The sequence below is a fragment of the Falco punctatus genome (genome assembly GCF_963210335.1).
Source record: "Falco punctatus genome assembly, chromosome: 6".
In the NCBI taxonomy this organism is placed as follows: Eukaryota; Metazoa; Chordata; class Aves; order Falconiformes; family Falconidae; genus Falco; species Falco punctatus.
In genome coordinates, this window is record NC_137585.1 from 68,012,272 (window position 1) to 68,034,336 (window position 22,065).

At 44.0% G+C, this 22,065-nt stretch overlaps 1 protein-coding gene across 3 annotated transcripts in view; it reads right to left on the minus strand.

Annotated features, from left to right (window-relative positions):
• SEMA3D (semaphorin 3D) overlaps nt 1-21,406 on the minus strand; it is a 151,718-nt gene extending 130,312 nt beyond the window's left edge. Inside the window, exons 1-2 of one of the 3 annotated variants that reach the window (XM_080393406.1) lie at nt 21,267-21,406; nt 20,707-20,828 (exon numbers count right to left, since the gene is read on the minus strand). The gene's annotated coding sequence lies outside the window, so the exon portion shown is untranslated. Of the gene's footprint in view, nt 1-20,228; nt 20,305-20,706; nt 20,829-21,266 lie in introns of those variants that run through there. The other 2 variants (XM_080393410.1, XM_080393411.1) reach the window with 2 other exon arrangements.
• Between the last annotated feature and the right edge of the window lie 659 nt (nt 21,407-22,065).

The window sequence follows — 22,065 nt, forward strand, 5'->3', positions numbered from 1 at the left end:
GTGGCCATACTGGGAGCGCTCACAAGCTAAACCCACAGGAAAGAAACAGAGAAGAACAGGAACCGCACAAGAGCCTGCCCGGACAGATTGAATAATGCTCCCAATTTGTTAAGCACTAAAAGACGACCAAACTTCCTCAGTGTTATTGTTCTATCGTTCTTTTGAAATCATAACTTAATGCTTTTATTCTTTATGAACTAGTGCACTGAACATAGTAACTGAATAGTGAAGCATTAGAAAAAAGTTAACATAAATATATAACAATAATAATGTAAATGTACTGACATATGCTTATAATTATTGTTACAAATGCCTTTTGGGAAGGCCATATCAAGTCTTTAAAAATTCATCTTTAACCGTGGCCCAAAATTCAGGGTTCTGTTAAATACATTCAGCGTGAATCTTTCTGAGTCTCCATGTGAAGAAAGTATAGGCTTTCAAAACAGACCGAGTCTGGCCATAACACACCAGGATCAGAGACATACTTCTGCAGCAAGGGAAAGCACTTCAAACATCAGGGTGCCAGTCTGTCAGCACTTATCACTCAGTGGGTTATACTATCTCTCCTGCAGATTCTCCTTCAAAACTTATACTTCATCACACTCCTGACCTTGCTGCATGTGGTCCCTTCAGCAAAGTTCAAGTCTGTATCATGTAAGAATGGAGAGTTTATTCACCGCTTCTCATTATCATCTCAGAGCTTTGTTCATTGTAAGCCAAAGGTATTTACTCTACAGTTTTGGGGGGGTGCGTAGAGGAGGAAGGGGTGAAGGAAAGCCTAACCAAGAAAATGTTATGCGGCAAAGAAAATGAGCAAACATCCACCCGTCCATGAACAAATGGTTGTTGCTTCTGTGCCTGTTTGGAGTGCAACTTTCCATCCAAAAATGGGATGGAAACTGAGTTGGCCAGGCCATATTGCACTCCAGCTAATAAAGTGTTTCAGATCAAGAAAAACAGGCAGGACTGCATCACCCTGGCCTACACCGTACGGAGTCTTTTTTTTTCCCCTTTGAAACATTCTATTTGCTGTTCAAGCCAAGACAAGAAAAGAAACATGTTTAACCTTAAGGGTCTGACTTAAGCCTACAAAATTAAATAGCCAGGGCTGAAGTGAGGCAGGTTTTACATTTCTTAAGTAGCTACCCTTTGTTCCTTCCTAAATGGTACAGTTATGGTCAGGGAAAGCATTGCAAGCTGCAAACAAACAGGCAAGAGCAGATTCAACTGCCTTTCTTTGCACTGAAATCTATGCAGGTCATGGCCACATGGTACTAAATACTCTACAAATAAAGAGCAAGTGTCAATACCTTCCCTGATGAGCTTACATCTAAGAGAACAAAACAAACAAAGGATAGGTGGAGGGAAAGCCTGTGTAATTACAGGAATATGGTACAGTCACCCCCAGTGCAGCTCTGACTTGAGCTTCCAGACCCCAAGCCTAAGTCTGCAACAATACATAACATATGCCAGGCACTACCTGCAGATCCTGAGGCAGAATAGCGCAGCACAGCTTCTGTCCATACAGCTGAAACCTCATTCCCTTCAAAACAAAGTGGTCTCATCGATACTGACTCCTGGGAGGCCTCCGCATCCCCCCAGCTCATGGTAAGGCAGTCTGGAAACACACTAGTAGACAAGAGCGAAAACCAGCACAGTGAACATGGCTCATCATGAGCTATTCCAGGCCAATGCTGTCTTTTGGCCTTGTTCAACTTGCAAATACAGATGTGACTCACCTGTCTCCCCTGCGGTCTGCTGGAGGGTCCCAGCACCCATAAGGGAAATGTGCCACTATTGCCACCAGCCAAGCAAGACAGGCAGTCAGTGACACAGCCAGCAAAGCATCCCATCAAGTTTTGGCACTTAAAAAATACTGTCCTTCATTGTGAAATTTCTGTGGAAAATACGAGACATGGCAAAACCATGCCAAATATTCCAACAGTGTGAATACAGATGTCCAAGTCAGGCTAACAGCACCATCAGAAATTAAAAAGGGAAGGAGGTTCTAGGTTTTGTGAGGGTATAGGCAGATAATTTACAGGTGAAATCTTTGAAATTTAGCTCTGGTTTTTTAAAAGGTGGTGCTAGGCTAAGACATCAGCTGGATTTTCATGATCACTGAAAATCTCTTTTCAGAAAAGCTCTGATGAACTTGGAAAAAAACAGCAAAGAGCCACTATCCACTGCAGTGCACACAAGTGTCCTCCTACAAGACCCTTCTCAGTGGCATGTTTTTAGAGCAGAAGTTCACTGACATCTCCACGGATGTTCTTAGTTCACCTTCCATGAGACACAGACCTCAAAAAAGAGAGGCAATAAAAGCCACGCAGGCAGCACTGTGACAGGGAGGCACTGCTGACCTCTGCTACTTGTCATGGCCCTCGTGCCACATGTCACTGCCTCTTCCCTTCTGCCAGAGCACCCGTTCATGGAGTCATTCTCAGCTGCAGTCAGCGTGGGCCAGTTGACTTTAAACACCTTAAGTTCAGTGTTGCTGTATTTGCTGGAAATGGCTCTGCAAGACTGAGGACAGAAGGCTCATGATGAAATGAGAGGGGAAATGGGAAATAAAACTTTTAGGATGGTAGGGTTGCAGACAAAGAAGGATATGTGATGAAGCCCTTGCTCTCTTCCACCAAATGCTCAGCAGAATGGATGAATAACTGATTGCACTTAAGAAATAGCAAATTATTGCTAGCATCCTCTCACCATATTCAGAAGATGAGATGACTAATTATTTTTTTTTAAATGAAATCAATTCATGAGAAAGAAAAACTAAAACAAATAAATAATCAGCACAGATCTTGGAAGAAAGAGTTTCAGGAAACATTTTATGGCAAAGAACAACCCTTCTGCCATCCAGCTGTTTGTTTTTTTTTAACAATTCATGAGAGTTGAGCTTCTGCAGCTTCTTTTGTTTTTCCTATTCCAAAAGCCTTGGGGATGTTTCTCTTTTAATTTTGAGCCCACTCTTGAGCTGGGAATTCCTTTCCCAACATGTAAGTGTGAATAATATGAATGGAGATTGTGGAACTGCTTACCTCTTCTCTTGCTGCTCAAGTTATTTGCCTAACTCTTCCTGAGAACCATGAAAGAAACCTTTTTCTCTTCAAGGGTTTATTTGGGTCTGTGGAAACCAAGCACTCTTACTCTCCCTACATGCATTTATAAGTCTTCTGCAGAACTGAAGGACTTTGTTCAGTATAAAGAAACTCGAAAATCAGGAGCCACCAGTTACTCTGATACAGAAAGAATCAGGGGTCTGACTTGCACTGTTCTCAGCACCTGCACCTGCAGGGGTACTGGACCCCCAAAAAGCTAACAAAAATAAATTGTACAATGCCACTGAGAAGACTCCCTCTTCCAGTCTGGGCAGGACAGCAAGAAAATGACCATCACAGCTCCAGCTAAAAAACAGAAGACTAACATGCTACAGAAAGCAGATAAATAAGGTTTGCCTTTGTTTTCCTGTATGCGTACATTGTGCCTACAGACACAAATTTAGATTTAATAGGCCAAATCCAACTCTTTGACGTTAAGGGAAATGCCTCAGCCTCTTCAGTCACATTCTCTTTGGTGTACTTGCTCATGTCATTTATGATGTGACATAAAAGCACCCAGCAAGCTGTTATACTCCCTTCAACAAACAGCCACCCAGATGCTCAACACCCATGACAGTGATGATCCCAAATCAAATCCTATGTTGTTTTCCTATACTAAACACCATACATTCCTGCAGCACCATCAGTGAACAACGAGGGTAATTGGCTCCAGCAGCCACCAGCATGGAACCCCATCCTGGTCCATCATCATAGAAGCCGGTTCAGCAGCAGAGACTGGAGATGCCACCTCTGCTCCAAGTTTGCAACAGCATGTTTTTCCAAAGGCAAAGGGGAAGGGAAAACAAGAAGAAAGAAGGAAAAAAAAAAGTGAACTAAATATTTTGGACCAGGGTTTGCTGTCAGAGATGCTGCTTTCCAAGGTTTGCTGTCATCAATAGCCCAATGTCTGCAAAAGCAGTTAAAATGACTTAAAGAAATACTGCAGTTTCTTCATCCTAAATTTCATCATCTGAAAACGAGGTGTCAGTTCATCTAGTTCCCGTTGTCAGTCATTGGAGAGAAGCAGGCACTTCAGGGACTGATTACTCCCAGCCATTACATACTTTTTGGATGGGAAGCCTAGTTATCTCCATCTCTGCTGATTAGACAGGGAAACTATATGACCATTTTAGTTAAAACACTTAGATCTTGCCCTTTGGAGCTCTCGACTGGGGTTACCAAACAGACATGGAGCTCCAACAGGTGTAGTCAAGGGTAAATAGAAAAGTACTTGCATAAAGGGAGGTGGATCAGGGGTCTGAAAACAATAACTACAACCAATTTCTCTTGAAAAGCATCTGAGGATTGGTGCTGCAGGTCCAATGCTTTGCTGTCACAAGAAACAAATCCTCAGTGACCATGGACTTGCAATTTCCACAGTCCAAAGCTGCGTCCACAGTCAGCAATCCCATTAAATCAATTGCAAGGAACAATTATCTACAACTACGCAAGAGCAAATCACCACACCTTCGTGACTCCAAGCTGAATGAGAATAGTAAGACCTCACTTCTGAGGTACATCTTTGTTTTCTATTGTATTTCTTAACTTTCTTCTGAAGAGTTTTAACTCCTGCTCTTTGCACAGAGTGTGTGCCTCTAGTGAGGCTCTGAGTGCAGGAGAACTTTACAACAAAGGCTATAATACAGGTGATAACAATATCCATTTCTGTTGTGTGTTGCCCTTGCACACCTCAAAAGCTGTCAGTATCGCTCAGTTAAATTGTTTTGCTTAACGTGATCCTACCTGGTGTAACAGGAACAATTGGTGCTGTGTCAAGAGAGAGGAAGCTGCTGCAAACGCCTGGGTTATTGCAACTGCTGCTGCAGCTGAAATTCAGTCTGATTGCTCCACTTCAAAATGTTTGACTGTTTTTTTTCTATAAATCTTGGAAAGCTTCCAAAATAAACCTGATAAAGTCCTGAACATCACAAAAGATGCATTCTTCTCCGTACTTGTAAATCATCTTTGGCACACTTCCCAATTTTCGTAATTACAGATTTCTCCCAAGCTCCCTGAACATTGCCCAGACATACAAGGCTTTGTATGATCTGTCTTCTAATTCAGAAAACTACAGCAAGCTATTGCATGAACCCCACATTAGACAGTAAAGCAATTCAATACTAAAACACTTTTTAGGTCTCTGTATGGTTTTATTGACAGATGTTACGCTGCTGATCTATTTTTATATATCATTTATACTGGGATAGTGTCTAGAGGCCCCAGTCAGGAGCAGGACCCCATAGCACTGCACATACTATGAAGGAGGATACAGAGCCTGTCCTTCTTGCAGCTTATAGTCTAACGATGTAATGAATGATGCTTGATGGATAATACAGTCAGAGGGAGCAAAAAGTGAGATACTTGTTAATAATAACAGCAGCAGGCAGAGCACAACAGCTACTTTGCTGTATATAGGCAGTGTGGTGCTCCTGTCACTGTTGTCTGCTTTCTCCGTGTCCTTTGTGTTTTGCAACCTGGAGTGACCTGTGGACAAGCACTCGTACAGAGTCATTCTCTGTGTCTGAAGCACTGGGCACTTGGAAGCATCTTTCACTACCCACATCAGGCATGTGGCTCAGATACAGAGGACGTAAACCAGAGGAAAGAGGTGGCCACTTACAGAGAACAACTTAAAGCCCCTGCATTAGGGTGTAAAGCAGATGATGTGAATTCACAGATTTGTAGTCACTCATGGGAAGGGTTAAGACTTTGGGGTGTCGAGTGAGGCCAGCAAGAAGCTGGTCTCAGTGCAATTCATACAATCTCTGTCTTTATTCCCTTACACATAACAGTGCAGGCTGTGCATATATATTTGTGTTTCTGCAGCAGGAGAGTCCTTACAGTGCTCAGGAACAGAGCGCCTAGTTCAAGTTCAAGCCCCAGCTCTCTGGGCAACCAGCAATAAGTGCATCTCCCACCTATCTCACCAAGTCTCACTCAGGTTTAAAATGGGTATTTTAGCCCTGTGGCCCAAAAGACCTCTCCAGCTCACGAATTCTTATTTCATGTCCTGATCCGAGTCAGAATTGCTCCACACCCAGATAAAAGCTCCACCACATTTAGATCCTCTGTGCGAACTCTAAATCCCTCACTAAGTTCTTAGGACAGATCAGCTTTGATTTCCCAAAGCAACAGGTGTTAGGTCTGAAAGGTCAAGAAAAAGCAATAAACATAAACTCCCACAAGTATATTTTGCTCTTCTGAATCCACCAGATTTTGGACATTCCCAAGCATAAGTCTAGCCCAGTATGGTATGTAGCCACCGGCTCTGTAACCAGGTCCCTGTCCCTGAAGTGACTAATTGCTTACTCATCCCTGCCTCGCCATCAATAGGTGAGCCAGAAGATGGGGCTGAGTGGCAAAGGGACTCTCCCCTTCCCTGCGGAGCTGGTGCCGTAGGTCAGTGACAAGCATGTGGAGGGAAACCAGAGTCTGGCTGCGTGAAGATGAACTCTGGCGAGGCTGGCGGTGGGAACTACCAAAACAAGAGGGACCAAGCCTGAAAGCAGGCTTTTTCTTTGAAGGGTGCAAACCAGAAAAAAAGAGTAAACTAGTTGCAAAAAGATGTTGCTGTCCCACTGGGTAGAGAATGAAATAGTACAAGGGAGGACTATATCACTGAGTCACGCCTGTATCAGGATAAACTAATTAAGCTCATCTTTCTTTGAAATGCAAACTTGTGCAATTGCACGGGTCAGCAGGGACCTCAGATGACAGGTCATCTCAGTCCTCCTTGTCAGTCTGTAGTTCTCAAACTCTCCTCAGATCCCCATTATCCTACAGCAGCTTTGCAGATGGACCTCTAGCAGCTCTAATAGAAGCTTTCAGAATTTTTCTAGCTGTCCATCGAATAACTTTCATTTCCATGCCTTTTTTTTTTTTTTCTTTAAACTCACAGGGCCCATAATCATATTTTCTCTGAGGATCAGTCATTTTCAAGGGTGTAGCTACCACCTAGAGGTAACACAGCATTTGTGACTAGCATAGGGCAGTCTTATTAAAGAGCATTAGGAGTAGATTCCCAAAAAGTTCAGCTCCCATTTAGTTATGAAGGGCTAGATTTCCAACCATAGCGTTGGGTAACTGGGAGCGTGTGGGCCTTACTGGAGACAACATCCATCCGTAGTACGTGCACCACAGCACTTTGGGGGTGCTGGCAGTCTGCACAAGGACTGCTTCACAGAAACAGGAGTGGGAGGTCTATCATGTAGTTAGCTTTTAATAAAAGACTTCCTGAGTGCGAGATATAACAGGAGGAAACGCAAGTCCTTTGAGGTGGTTTCTGTAAATCTTTTAAAAGGACGTTTCAGCAAATACACTCATTCAAGAGATTTTTCCTCCCCTTAAAATCAAGCTGAGTCGATTTTATTTGATCCTTTCATTCTTAAGATAACATTCATCTTGCCTAATTTCAGCCATCTAAAATTCAGGCGTTGTCTTGGCTCCCTCCAGAGAGGGTGGGGACAGGCACTGCCGGGGGTGAATTCAGCCCCTGTCTGGGATACTGCCGCGGAATAGGGCACACTGCCCTTGGGAGCACCTCCATCTCTGTCCTGAAAGCAGGGGAAGATTAGGTGGCCACCTTACACTACAGACAAGTGAAATAAATCCTGTCTTAATTAGTTTTTCTACTCGGTATACTTGTGTGGCTCCTGATGTAACGTCTGAACACCCACACTTTACAAATACTCGAGCTCTGTGATGACAAAGGGCAGTTTTTACCCACTTACAGACACATATAGCTGAGGCAGGTATAGGCCAAGACCCAGACCTACAGAGGTATTTAGCAAGTTAATTGTCTAAATTAGGTGGTTTTCAGTCTCAGCTGACTAACACTCACTGGTGTAGACAAAGAAGTGGCAGTTGGGTGCCTTTAGGAATTTGCAGGGATCTAAGCAGAAATGACTTGCCTGAGGACATATGTCATGGAATTAACCCCAGGTCTCCTGAGCTGCTGTCCTAACCTTTGGAATGTCCTTAACATTAAGCAAATCCTCTGCTGTTTTTGGAATTAAACTTCTGAAGTATTTACAGTCATGTCATCGTCTTTGTCAAACTCAAACAAGCTATGCACACTCAAATGCTTTAATTTTTCCTCATAAATCAAATCTGACTCAAAGCCTCCCTTCCCGTTTTTACTGCTCTTATCTAAGCTCTCCTTAGATATTAACTTACCAGTAACAGAACAATGAGGCCAACATTCCAGACTGGATTTTTAGGTGTTACTGTGATACACATGAACACCAGCATAAAATTGGATCTTTACTAAAATCAGTGAAAATATTATATTCACTTCAAGAAGCACAGTTCTACCCTGGTGTGCAGCATCCAAGCCCTCTGTGTCACAGTACACGGTGTCCACTGCACTGATCCCGCCTGTTGCACTTACAGAAACAATTGTCCAGGACCTTAAAATTGAAATAGCTAGGGCTTGTCGATGTGACAGTCCAGACACAGTAAGATGTGAATTAACAGCATACCGACTGCTCTGCAATCACATCACACAGAAGTGCATATTGGGAGACTTTTTAATTAGAAAGCAGCTTGCTTCACTTCAAAAGCAGCCTTAGGACATATACCCTGTGACTGGGACTGGTCATGCAGAGAGTTAGCATGAAGAAGATACCGTGCCCTGTTATTCTAGTTTAACAGCACACTGACTTTCACATGTAGACAAACCTTATCAGACCAGAGCAGGCTTCAGTACTGGGTGATACGTGTTTCCTAGAATAATCTTGGGGAGAACTGCTGAACGCTAGGCATGTCCTCATGAACCCCCCTGGGACTTGCACCTGGGTCACAATAAGGGTCAATTTATAAAATAGGCTCTATTCATTTCATCTTGTGATGATATTTTTGGGGGAAATTAACTCAGTAAGGTGAAACAGAAAAAAAGAAGTTTCTGTAGGGAGAGAGAGGTGACAGCTTCACACTATTCAAACAAATGACAAGATAAAATTCTCCTTCTGGTACTACACAAGTGCGATTCTCCCCATCTAGGACAGCAGCCTTGATCTAATCAAAAAAATACTATATCAACTTTGAATTATCTCCAAAGCTTATCAATGTTTTGTTGTCAGAAACTATAAGCACAAAGTATAGAGAGCTTGTGGGAAACAAAATACCATTCATCCTTCAAGGAAGATGTTTAAATATTGTAAAAAGTTTTCCAGACTTCAGATTATTAGAGGGATATTTGATCGACTCTTGTGTTTAACAGACCACAGAAACCTTACACGGTTGCCCTTACAGTGAATCCAGTAGCTTGTTTATGTTCTAGTGTTTATTGTCCAAATAGGATTCAGTTTCTGTGGAGGTTAGGAAAACAAGATTCTGCAACATACTTTCCATTGAATTCCTTGCCCATCTTCTGAAATTGAAAGAGGTAAACCTCCTGCACCAAAATGAGAAACTTTTGCCTGAACATCCAGCTTCAGATCAAGGATACATTTTTTTTCTGTGTCAGGGTTTCCAACCTACATCTTGTGAACCGCAAGAGGAAAACGTTACTTCAAAGTTTTGCACAAACCACAGAAACACACGCAACACCTTATCTCTGTGGGGAATGAAGAATAAGCACATAGGCAGCAAACACTGCCAAAAACTCAAATGCTTATTCTGGGACTTTCTCCCAGCTTAACAGAAAAGCAGGAGGTGGAAATGACAGCTACACAAGAAAAGACACTCATGGGACTGAGCTCACATCTTCAACTCGAGCATGTCTAAAAAGAGCTCTGAGCAATTGCTGTTGCTTCCACAGTATGGCTGGGTTTCCCTTCGGGAGTGGTGGCACACACAGGCTACACTGAGGAAGCTTTCTGTAACATATATATTTGTAGCTCACCTCATATCCCATAAGGGGGATCTAATAAAACTAGTTGGAAAAAAGCTACTGATCTTCTAGGAGAAAATGCTGGAGACACGGACAGAGGATCCTGGATCCATCCGAACATAATGCCCATACAGTCACAGCAGCTCTACAGAGCAAACTGTTTCCATAGCATCGGTTATTAATTCCTCCATCCTCCACCAGCACCTTTTCAACTTTAACTGCTTGTGCTCACACCTCTTCTCCCATGTGGCTCAAAGAAGAATGAAGAAAGACAGAACAATTTACAAAGGGTCATGCTTTCCAAGCATCAAAATAGTATGTTGTTGAGAAAAGAATGCAAACAAATAGTACTGTCCCTACTGCAAGTCCTTGTGAGAATCACAACAGACCGTTGTAGTCTCTGCTGATGCCTCCACCAAAGATAACGCTACTTATATTCAAAGCTACTGTGCCCCAACTTTTCTGGCCTTACATACAATTTCACTTATAAAGATGAGTGTAGCACTTTAAAGATAGCCTAATAGTTTATCTCAGAGGTGTCAGATCCCACTTTCCGTTGTGTCATGTGAATTCCTGGACGGAAAACAAAACACAATGAATCCAAACACATTCCAAAATGCTCTTCTCACATCAGTTTAGTGGCATTTACCTTGTTTGCAGCAAAAGGAAGGAAGGAAAAGACAGAAAGGATGGAAAGTACTTTTTTTTTTTTTAATGCCATGCATTAGAGCAGATATTATCCTTAAAACAGGGTGATGTGATAACCAAGGATAAAAATAGAAGTAAAGCCTGTCTTTACTAAGAGAATTACTATCCATATTTCAGCACTGACCAACTGCAGAACAGCTGTGCCTGTGGTGTCGGTGGCATAAATGCTATCATAAACAAAGGCATTTTTACCATTGTCATGGAAACCTGACTCAAGACCTGAAATCTGTCTGAATTATCTCCCTTTAACAGCTTAACACTCCACAGGCAAGATTGCTACTGAGTAGGGTATCCCTAGGGAGTGAGGTTTTTTCATCAGGTGGGACTGTTTCTGGGAACTGACAGGATACAGGATAACAGTGCCTGAAGTCTTTACAAAAGTACAAGAGAGAGTTAAACTGTAGGAAGGAGATGAAATTTCAGAGGAGAGAAGAGCTGGGAAGCCTGTGCCTCAAAACGACCTGGAGAACTGCTGCAGCAAAGAGGTGAGAACAGGCAATTCCAGCTAGGAGAGACCTAGCCCTTGTGCCATAGGACATGCTGGCAGCCAGCACAGGCCCAGCACCATGGAAAAAACAGGGATAAACCATGCAGAATCTCACCTTGGATGTTAAACTGAATATGACAATTTCATTTTGCTTTGAGGTTTTTTTCTCTTGCTTTGAAACCAGATGTTTGGGATTAAGAGAGGCAAACTCCCTGCACTGTGTGCTGCACGTACCTCTTGCTCTGCTGTCAGGCTGTGAAAAGGTACAGAAATTGGCACTGGAGCTTTCAGCACTGTGTTAGTCTAGTCTAGTCTAGTCTAGTCTATTTTATTCATCCTTATGCATCAATGTACAACAGCAAAAAATTGAGAAGAAAAAAACCCCAACTGTTCCATCACTATAAAAGATAAAGCACAATAATTCATCTGTCACCAAGTAGCCAGGATTTGATTTTAAGCACGGTCGAAGAAATCAAAGTCTGTGCTGTGAATCTCATAATAGTGCCTGTGTTGCCATTTAGGAAAGCAATGAGCTGTACCAAAGTAACAGAAAGCAAAGGATGCAGGACCTTCAGGCTCGTGCGGACAGCATAATAATTTATCTGCATTTAAAAGTGTAAATCTCTTTAGAAAAATAAAACAGAACAGTGACCAAAAAAAACACCCAAGATATATGAGTTTTCAGAGGGATACTGTACGAATATCAGTCTACCAATTCCCCTCTCATATATTTTATTTTACTCAATCTTCAGCCTAAGCTAGTCTATCTATAATGATTTTATCTAAAGGTGAAAATCTTCCCACGTGAAACCCCCTTAATTTCACTGAAAGGTGCGTGGCTTGTCAGGGTGTTATTTTGTGAAAGATATTTATTTTCCATAGATTCATTTGTTACTTTTTTCAAGCTGAGGCAACTTTATGAGATAATATATGTCTGCTTTTTGTAGATGTCACTAGAGGACTATAAACACCGAGTCGTAACTCCAGAACAAATCTGTACACCACAAACAGTATTACCCAGGACACTCATCTTAAATAGATAGACAGCACAGAGCAGCAGAGGTAAATGTCCCTTTTCTTCTAGAAAGGGGACCTAAAAGTCCCTTAAGCCTGAGCAATGTTAGTAACTCTCTTAGAAGCATCAGTTCTCTCACATTTTCCTCAATTGAATGGGACCGACATTCGAAAAATTGCATACGGCCAGCTTCTCCTTAAAGCCTTTAAAACTCTGAGTTCAGTGTACAAAATAATAAATTGAGTCTTAAAACAAACACCTTGGATTTCATCAGGTCTGAGGAAACCTCAGTCCTGACAGCATTATACATTGTAGAAGACATCAGATCAACAGGCCACAATGATTCAGGCAGTAGTTACATAAAGCATCCCTGTCGACTAAAATTGTTTTAGCCAAAAAGATTAATAACAGAGACTTATGACCCTAACTGCCTCCTCAACCAACCAGGTTCAGCATTAGAGACCAGTGTAAAACCTGTCTTCTGCTGCTACCTGGCTTTGCATGTAGCCAAACCCACCTAACCACACGCCCCCCGCGGCACCTGGGCCATTGGGTGCACACACAGCAAAGTCACAACTATCCCAAACTGCTGAGTGCCTGTGGGGTTCCAAACCAGGCATTGCTCTGCCCACCTCTGCCCACAGCCAGAGTGAGCTCCGAGCATGCCCATTTCTCCCACAGACCCAAACCAGCAGATCCACCTCTCCCAAAACCTTTCATCCAGGAGCCCCAAGGTTGGCGCACTCCTTCAGGAACAGGTAGGACTGGACTCCTGATGATCAGTTCAATAGCATAGTTCCATATCAAATAAGAAATATTAACACCAATACCAAAACCCCCAGCCAGAGCAATCTTGTCCCTGAGGGTGATGCCCTGACCACACCAAGACGCAGCCCCTTTCTGCGGGGCCTGGGGCAGCAGAGCCCTGGCAGCAGAGTGGAACGATGCTGGCTGAGGAAGCCATGCTCCTGAGCACCAGCCACGCCACCGCCCAGGCACGCGCTGGAAAAGCTGCCCTTCCATGTCACCTCCAGCAAAAGCAGGCACCTGAACCCCTGAAATATAGGCTAGAGATATTTTTTTTTTTCTAATTTATTTTAATTTTTGTTTTATTTTAAATTTTGACACAAGGAAAAGACTGACCCTGCAGAGATGCCTGTCTGCTGGGAGGGCTCATGGCTTGAGGGTCCCAAATTAATTTAGGTGCTTAAATCTGCAGCTCAGAGCCTCAGCTGTAGAGTACTCCTCCTAACTTTCTGTCAGCTGGTTTACACAGCCTTTCGTCATGACCTGGGGCTTTTGGCCATCCCACCACAACCACCCTGTCAGCCCAGAAGAATTGATAACACTTGCTCAGTACTTCAGCCTCTAACTTCTCTCTACAACTCTTCTCCCCAAATGCTTTCAGTGCATACTGCTAGCTTAAATCTCTGCTTTCCTTTTTCTAGAGACACTCATTTCTTCTGAAGATGTAGGACTATCCTTAGCTGTTACAAATCACTTCACTAATTTCAGTTACGTGTCTCTAATTTACCCAAACCAACCACACACCTTGTTATACTGTGATATTTTTTGGATCAACTGGTGTGTGCTACCGTCATTGCCACGGGGGCTGTCCACTTGCTCAGTGCAGCAGTGTCACCTACAAGCTGAAGCACAAGTTTGCCTCTCAGCCCGAGTCCATCACGTTAACGGGGCATGTATAGTGGGTTGTCCTAAAGTAAAACCCACCCATCTGTGGATGGTATTGCTGTTGTTAAAATGATCAGTATAAAACCCCTCACCCAGGACTACTTTTGGAAGATCTCAGTCAGGAAGTGTGCTTTATTAACTTAAAACTCTGAAGCAAAGACAAGCAGATTTAAAGATCTGTAGACAAAAAAACTCCTTACAAAAAAAAAAAAAAAAAAAAAAACGGTGTGTGTGTGTTACATTTTGGCTTTAAGAAAAGGATAGTGGTAATAAGGATATCTGCTTTTATTAACTCACTCTTTATGCTTGGATTTCTGGTCCTTTCAAATGACCTGTTTCTACAAATTAATGACTCACAATATTTTGTTCTTAAATATCAAACTGGATGACACCATCTGTCTCAATATTAATGTGCTGAGACACACGAAGATCGGGCAAAGCTAGGTATGCCTGCTCCCTAAATGAATAAAACCTGAATTATGTCTTTTCTTTCTTGGTAAGTTTGTGTTTCTGCATACTATTTCTAGCAGATTTTTTTTCTTTCTTTTGGAGATGGGAGTTCTGCTCCAGTTGAAACACAAAGGCTTAGTCTCTGACTCAAAGTATTACATGGCTGAACGGATCCAAGAATTCCAGATTTGTTCATGTGGAGACTTTGTGCCTCTAGAAAATCCTCTAACTTCCTTATAAAATACCTCCCCAGAATAAAGTGGATTCTTTGAAGATGCATTTTTCAGAAAGTAATCTGTTAAACTAAGGAGGTCACAGGAACCAAAAGTCAGGTTAATTCGATGTAATTAATTTATAGAGGCATTAGGCCAAATTTGCTATTTATCTTTCACAATAGGGGATCCCATAATGCCACTACAAATTCAACTTTGCCCTGATGCTTATGTCATTCAACAACAGAAAAAACAGGCTGAGACCTCTGTTTATTCTAAGAAATAAAGCTGGGTTTGTTACTTGTCTTCCTGAGGAAGCCACGTCTCTCAGTCATCTGTGCTTGCTGACTCTTGCCTGATGCTATGGTTGAAAGTGGATTTTAGCTTTTTGTTTAATTGGATACCTCACAAATGTCAACACAAGAGGACCTTCATTTCTGACTGGGACCTCCCGATGCTACTGCAGTATATTTGGTAAATTAATAAGAACTTATCTGAATGAGAAAAGGTCCACTGCCTGTAACTATAGAAACAGAAGCAATAAATCATGACTATCCATATCTTATGCATTCTTCCTACTAGAAACAAAGATTTTAAGAAATATGGAAGGCAGTCACAAATAGATTTGCACCTGTGTCTCCTCTGATTTCTATTAAGCAGCAGCGGACCTTTGGAGATGTAGTATTGATCACCCTGTTAGTAGGACATACTGTAGTAGCTCTGAAGATTTATTTATGTGCTTAATAAAGGTTTTCAGGCACTTGCTTAAAAAAGAGAATAAATTGTGAAATTATGTAAATGATAGGTACTTTACATGCCAATAGAACGTATCTTTCAGAGGTCAGAGAATGGACATAGGAATGTTACATCTTGCAAAGGTACAGATTGTGAAGAAAGTCAGAAAAGTAGCACAGAGAACCTTACAGTCAAGGCTGGTTCTTTTTGTGATTCTTGGAGAAAAGTTTCTTGGAGAAAAGAGACTTGCAACAGTCTATCACTCCTTGTCATCGCCCTTCATTTTATTTCCCTCTCTCAAAGTGTAGCTGTTTAGCTCTTTTGATACTAAGGTTGTTCTGAACAGTTTTCCTTTATTACACTGTTCTAAAGCCTTTTAGTATAAGTCTTCATAAAACCTCACATATGTGCATTATAAAATTACAGGGAATAAGTTCCATATGAAAAATACACCATATTTCTTCTTACTATTTTTTAGCAGAGATTGTGACATTAAGCATGAGAGCAACAGACATTGTTTCAATTCTTCATTGTGGAAGTGGGGGGTGGGGGTGGGGAAATCAACTTTTTTCTTTTGGTTGAGAAAGAATTTTTTACATACTCCCTCTTTGCAGGCTCTCCCTTGCAAAACCAAAAAAGGATTTTAGGCGGACAAAAAATAACCACAATTATATGGAGTGTGTCATTGATAAATTCCAGGGGAATATAACAAGCTAGGTAGGCACATACCATTAGACCTAGCTGTTCAAAATGTTAAAATTCTAGCCAAGATTGAACTGGAATATTTGGCCACATCAGCCCTCAGGACTGCACTTAACTTTTAACAGACTTGATCTCACTCTACATTTAGACTTTAGGAAAGTACTTCTTTCACGAGAGCATTTCACACAGCAGTCTACCTTTAAACATGGGCTTAAGTCCCTTGAAGTCACTAAGTACAGGCAGCCTGAGAACAGGCGCAACTCTTTCATTTCACGACAGCCTTAAGTTTTGTATAATTTTCAGTTAATCCTAGGTTTTCTTTTTCCAGTGCATTTAGTCCTGAGCTATGCTGACACAAGATGAGCTCATACTCAGGGCTGCATCATCTTCAGGATTTTTAGAAGGTGACATTCCAGGAAAACCGGTAACTTCTCTCCTCCCCATCCCCTTGGAAAAAAATAAACAGGAAAGTAACAACAACCCAGCATGTTGCTGGAGTATGCTCAGATGTTACAGAAATTTTAGCCTCTCCTCTTCTGCATGGCATCAGCTTCCTGCAAGTCTCCTGATTCACTGACCAAGTAGATTGGGAAAAGTTTAATTATGGCTATTTATTTTACTTTTATACTGACCACATTAACAGCAAAAGCTGACACGACTCTTCTTTCTGTTTATCATAACCCAGAAAGAAAAATATGCAAAGACATATAGAAAGGATGCATGCTACTGAAAGCTGAGTACTACATACGGTGTGAAATTCATGCAGTGCAGAAGGTCCTCACTAGTTACAGGTCTCCATGTGCATATACGTTCTAGAGCATTAATTTTTCTTTAGCCATATATATCTTGAACCCGTTAGGATTCATCCTGCAAATTAAGGTTGCAAATAGATGTCTCTAACGTACTGTGCTTAGTCCAGCCAGTGAAGTTATTAGGTAAACTGTTAGGTACCAGCAGAGCTCTGAACCTTAATCACATTTTCCAGTTATGTTGTGGGGAAGTGCGATGATTTAGTTAAGGCTGGTATAATATTCTAGGCTTAAATACCACACCCATCACTCTGATAGTCAAATTGAGTCAATGATTCAACCCAGATGGGAATCCAGGTTCTTCTTGGCTTACTGTTATCTGTTCTGCCCATTAGTCTATAGGGCTTCCATAAATTATTTTGCAGTTCCTGTTAAAAGAAAATAAATCCACATGATGCTGAATACTGCCTCCCAGCTGTAATGCAAACTGGAATTTTGGACCACAGCACTGCTCCCTGACTCATCCTGGATCCCCTCCATGTGACGCTGGATCCATCTAAGCTGGGGAGAGTGGAATAAAAGGGCTGCTCTTTTTTTTAATCCCCTCCCTCCCTTTTTTTTTATCACCCACTGTCAAATAACATGTGGTTGTTCATGCAGCATGTCTCTAGGATGTGAAAAATAACAATACCAGAGTGGGGCCTTTCTGAATACACAAGGGTAGGAAGGAGAAGATAAAAGGACTAAAGATTTATACAGGGATAATTTAACCACTGACTCATTGCCACTGCTAAGTTTATAAAATACATAAAACCCAGACAGAAACATTGGGGCAGGGAGGGGGGGGGGGGGGGTCGGGGGGAGATTGTGTTAAGAAGTACAACAGAGGTGCAGCATTATAAAAAAGATAAAAATAGCACACCCATGGAGCAACAATTTGCTTCACACATCATTTAAACATAGCCACTATGCTTTAGATCTCATGGGCATGGCTTTACTACGAGAACCTCTGTCGCTTGTTTGCAGTTGGAGAAAATCCAGAAAGCAAGGAAAACAAACACATCACACGTTCACTGTGCCTATTTGATTTAGCGACACTTAGCATGCACCTTTGGCATTTGCCATGGGTTAAAAAGACAATGGGCCAAATATAGCTCCGGCTATCCCGCAGGCTGCCTTGCCAGGAAAGCGTGGTGGGAAAGCCTGCTTAACCAGCACTGAAGGATTCCCTCATCTAGGAAACCTCAAAGAGTGTAGAGGTGGCTCAGTGGCCAATTCCAGCACCAGGGGTTTTAGCCAAAGAAATGCGGGCATGTGCTGGGAATTCAGCTGATTCCCAGCTGATGAATCAGCCTCCCCGGAGCCACAGGTAACTGGTACGTCTACATTGCAGTGGTGCATAGCGAAGAGACACCTGAGATTACAGCTTCTGCATTTTTAACTGCAAAAGGAGTGAGAGAAAAAGCAGAACAGGGATTCAAAAAGACTCCAGGAATGCCTCATTATTTTGACCACCCTAAGCTGACAGCATGCTCACAGAAAGGCTCTGAATGATTAGGACCTTCTGCAAATTAACACTGTAAAGATCCTGATTGTGTGGGACATTTGCACATACACTTGTTCCATGATATACATGGAAAGAGTTGCTGAGTATATCACTTCTGCTAGGACCAAAGTAGGGACAGGTTTTGTTGGGAGTGTTTCATTCTTTGGCTTCACTTTTTAATACCTTGATTTACTTAATTATCATTATTTAATCTCTGAGCAATAGTGATGCAGTATACTCAAACACTTTAAAAGGCTCTTTCCCAATGAACAACACCTATTTCCATTTAATAATCTAGCTTAATTAAAAGTTGGTTTTTTTCTTCCTACGGCTTTGTTTCATTTAATTCCATTGCAAAATCCCGGTAGAATTTCAAGGGTGCAGTATAATTTGCATAACGAACACAGTGGTATCTACAGTGAAAACATTACCTCTCAGAATAACAAAAAAACCCAAAGAAAAGCAAAACAAACAGTAACAACAACAAAAAAAAGTAGAGTGAGATCAGAGCTATTACAGTGTTTTGGAAGGCTGGCTGATGGCATAACCTGCAGCTGGAGAAAAGCAGGTGGAGGCTGGTACTTGGGAGTGGGGTCCAAAAGAGGTCTCACTCCTCAGGGGGGGATCTGACAGCAGCTACCCACCAAGCCAAAGCTAAGGGCAGAAATACAAATGGAAATTAGATCTTTCTGAGCTTTAGTCACCTTACTCAGCACTACTGGAAAGCAATTGTCTCTTCCTGGTATTATTGTCCTGAAAGCATCTTATACCAGCTCTTGTAACTGCAACCATTCCTGTGTTCTGAGGCTCGGCAGAGGTTACGGGTGAAGCTGCTATTTCCATTTCTGGTTAAAGTGCTCCATGGGCAGAGCCCACATACTGGCTGTGGGAGACTTTGGCTCAAAATGCTTCTGCCTGGTTTGGAGCACATCTCACTGTGCTTCAGCACTGCACCTAACGGGGAGTCTGCTCTGTTGCCAGTACCCTGAGAAACCCTGTTGGATTGATCCAGTGGTAAGAAGAGGGAAAGCAAATTTAGTTCCTGGATCTCAGGCTAGTCTGGATGTCCAAGCCAAAATAAAGTTCAAACAAAAGTGAAGCCAGGCTTCTCAGCCTGATCAAGGCTAAAATGCTTCTATTTATGAAGCATCCCAGAGCAAGACTTGCCTTGAAAACTAAGAAAAAGGGGTGTGACACCTGTAGAATTTGGGCACCTCTGTTTGACAGTAGGTTTACAATTATGGATTAAAATACCCCAATTCCTCTTTAGAAAGCTATCTAGACACCCAGCTTTTACAGATTTCATAAAGACCTCAGCCCTTACATACCTTGCAGGAGATGATAAGCAGTGCTTTTCAGGATCAGGCCCTTAATAAGCTAAACGAACTGATTAAAAGGCAAAAGTGAAAACCACATCAACTATACTAATGAGGGTTGGATAAACAGTACTAAAAATTGTGCCATATAGCATTGAAGAGAGACTTGTTCCTTAGGTTTGCAGCTAAGTAGTGAAAAAGAAGTGACACGCTAGAATTCTTGCAGAAGTTCTTGCTGCATCTTCCTGGCCTCTCTCACATTTGGCTGCTGCTTTCCCAGCAAAGTGCCCCCACTTACGGCCAGGCTGCCCCATTGATCTCTATTGTTCTTGGACAAGGTTTCCCACTCAATATCAAAGCGAAGCTTGTCCTGAGGGATCATAGGTGGCTGCGGAGCCCCGTCAGCGCAGTCACCGGTTACCTAACGCCCTCAGGAATGCTTCCCTTCCAGAAGCAACTTTCAGTTTGCCTGTTCCCTGCCAGGCGAGGAGCTTCGCCACCCTCTGTGTCACAGCACAAGGCAAAGCAGAGGCTGTCAGTGCGACCGGTCGAGTAAGCCCATTGCAGCGAGCACCCCAAGCCAGCCGGCTGCTCCGCAGGTCCCGGTGACACGGGCACGCTCAGCAGAGCCGTGCCCGGGGCCGTGCTGGGGGGCTGTGGCCGGGAAGGGATTTGCCTACCGCTCCGGGTGCAGTCCCGCTGATGAGCAGGGCTGGTGGTGCCCACGCCGCCCTTGCCACGGCCCTGAGCCACCCTCTCCAAGCAGAAGCCGGGGCTGAGAGAACGAACCCCTCTCCCCTCCGCTCCCACCTCCGCAGCCTTTAACCCTCCTCTTCCCAAAACTGCCCCCCGCCCCCCCTCCGACCCCCCGACCCCCCCTCCGCCGCGCTCCCGGGGTACAGCCCAGGGCTCTTCCCTCGGCACCGCGGTTTGCCACCTCCCCGGTGTCAGCGAGGCAGGTGGCCCGGGGACCTCTGCCAGGTGCCACCCACCCCGCGGTAGCCCCGGCGGCCGGCGGGACGGGGGGGAGCGGAGGCTCCGGGATAAGCAGAGGGGACCGCATGCACTTTTCCATCCACATCCCCCAACCCCCCGCTCCTTCCATCCCTTCTCCGCGGAAAAAAAGCGCTCCAGCGCCCGGCGGGAGCTGGCTGGTACCTGCCGGGGGCCGGAGCGGCGGCGGGGTGCGGGCTGGGGTCACTGCGGGGCCGGGGGCTTGGTTCTTGGAGGCGTTGAGAGCGAAGCCGGCTCCTCCCCAGCGGCGGAGGGTCTCGGTCCTTCTGCGCGGAGTGTCAGACTTTCCCCTGGTTTCCCTTCCTCCATCCCCGCCACCCCTTTCCACTCCCTCGCACGCAGATGCACACCCCCTCCAGCAAATGGGCTGCTTCGCGGTGCGTGTGCGTGTGCGGCAGCCAGCTCCGGCACACACCCCCTGCGCGCCCCCGGGGCGCTCACGGCCCCGCCGAGCACCAGCTGCCCGAAAAGCAGCGCAGGGCACGCACAGACAGGCGGTGGCAGCCAGGTGCCCCCCGTGCTGCCACCAGGCACCGAAGGACCCCCCGGGCTTGTGGGTTTCCCACTGGAGCGCAGCCCTTCCCCGCGCCGCCGCGCCACACGCCCAGGAGCTCGCACCGGGGCATCCCCACCTAATATTGCCATCACCCCACGCAGGTGCCGGCCCAGATCATAAGATCTAAAGCAGCCTCAGGTCCACTCACATTTTTCCAGCGACACATTCCCACTGGAGTGGAACTGCAAGTCACTGGCTGGTAGACTGGGAGTGAAAAAAAACCAACACACACACCCCCCTCCAAAAAAAAAAAAAAAAAAAACAAACCACCAAACACCAAGCCAGCTCCCCACGCTTACTGATAAGGACAAAACAGCTGGGCAGTGACTGAGAGCCAGGGCTTGGTGCGCATTCAAGGGTAGCCCACGTGCACAATTGTAGCTACCAGGGATATATCTGCCTTTGCATTTATTTGTTTTGCCTGTGGAATGTGCTACCTCGGTGGTTCTCCAGCTTTCGCATGCTGCAGACCACTTCCTAAGAGAGAATTTCTTTCCTGGACCAACCCACTCCCACACCAAACCCTTCTCTCCAACATATTTCCTTCTGTGGCTGCCCAAGGAAGAGCCTTTCTGCCCACAGGCTGAGAGCCATTGAACGCATGGCACAGATAATATCAGGCACTTCCAGACAAGACACACTGGGGTTCTTTCAAATGCCGCGTTTCCCTAGTGAAGAGTTCAGATTGAAAGTCTTCAGCTGGCAACTCAGTTGCAGAACAGACCCCGACTGTTGCTGCCGTGAAATAACAGCAGAACCAAAGAAGTCCAGGGAAATATATTGGAGTTTCCACCATGTTCATCCTCACCAACCACTCACACAGAAGTCGGATGGGTGGTCTGGTTGTACAGGACAGGATTTAAGTATGGGCGGGTTTTTTTTAAGATCACCAGAAGGCAGCTTTACACTTTTTTAACTGGGTTTTTAAAACAGTTTCTTACTACGGT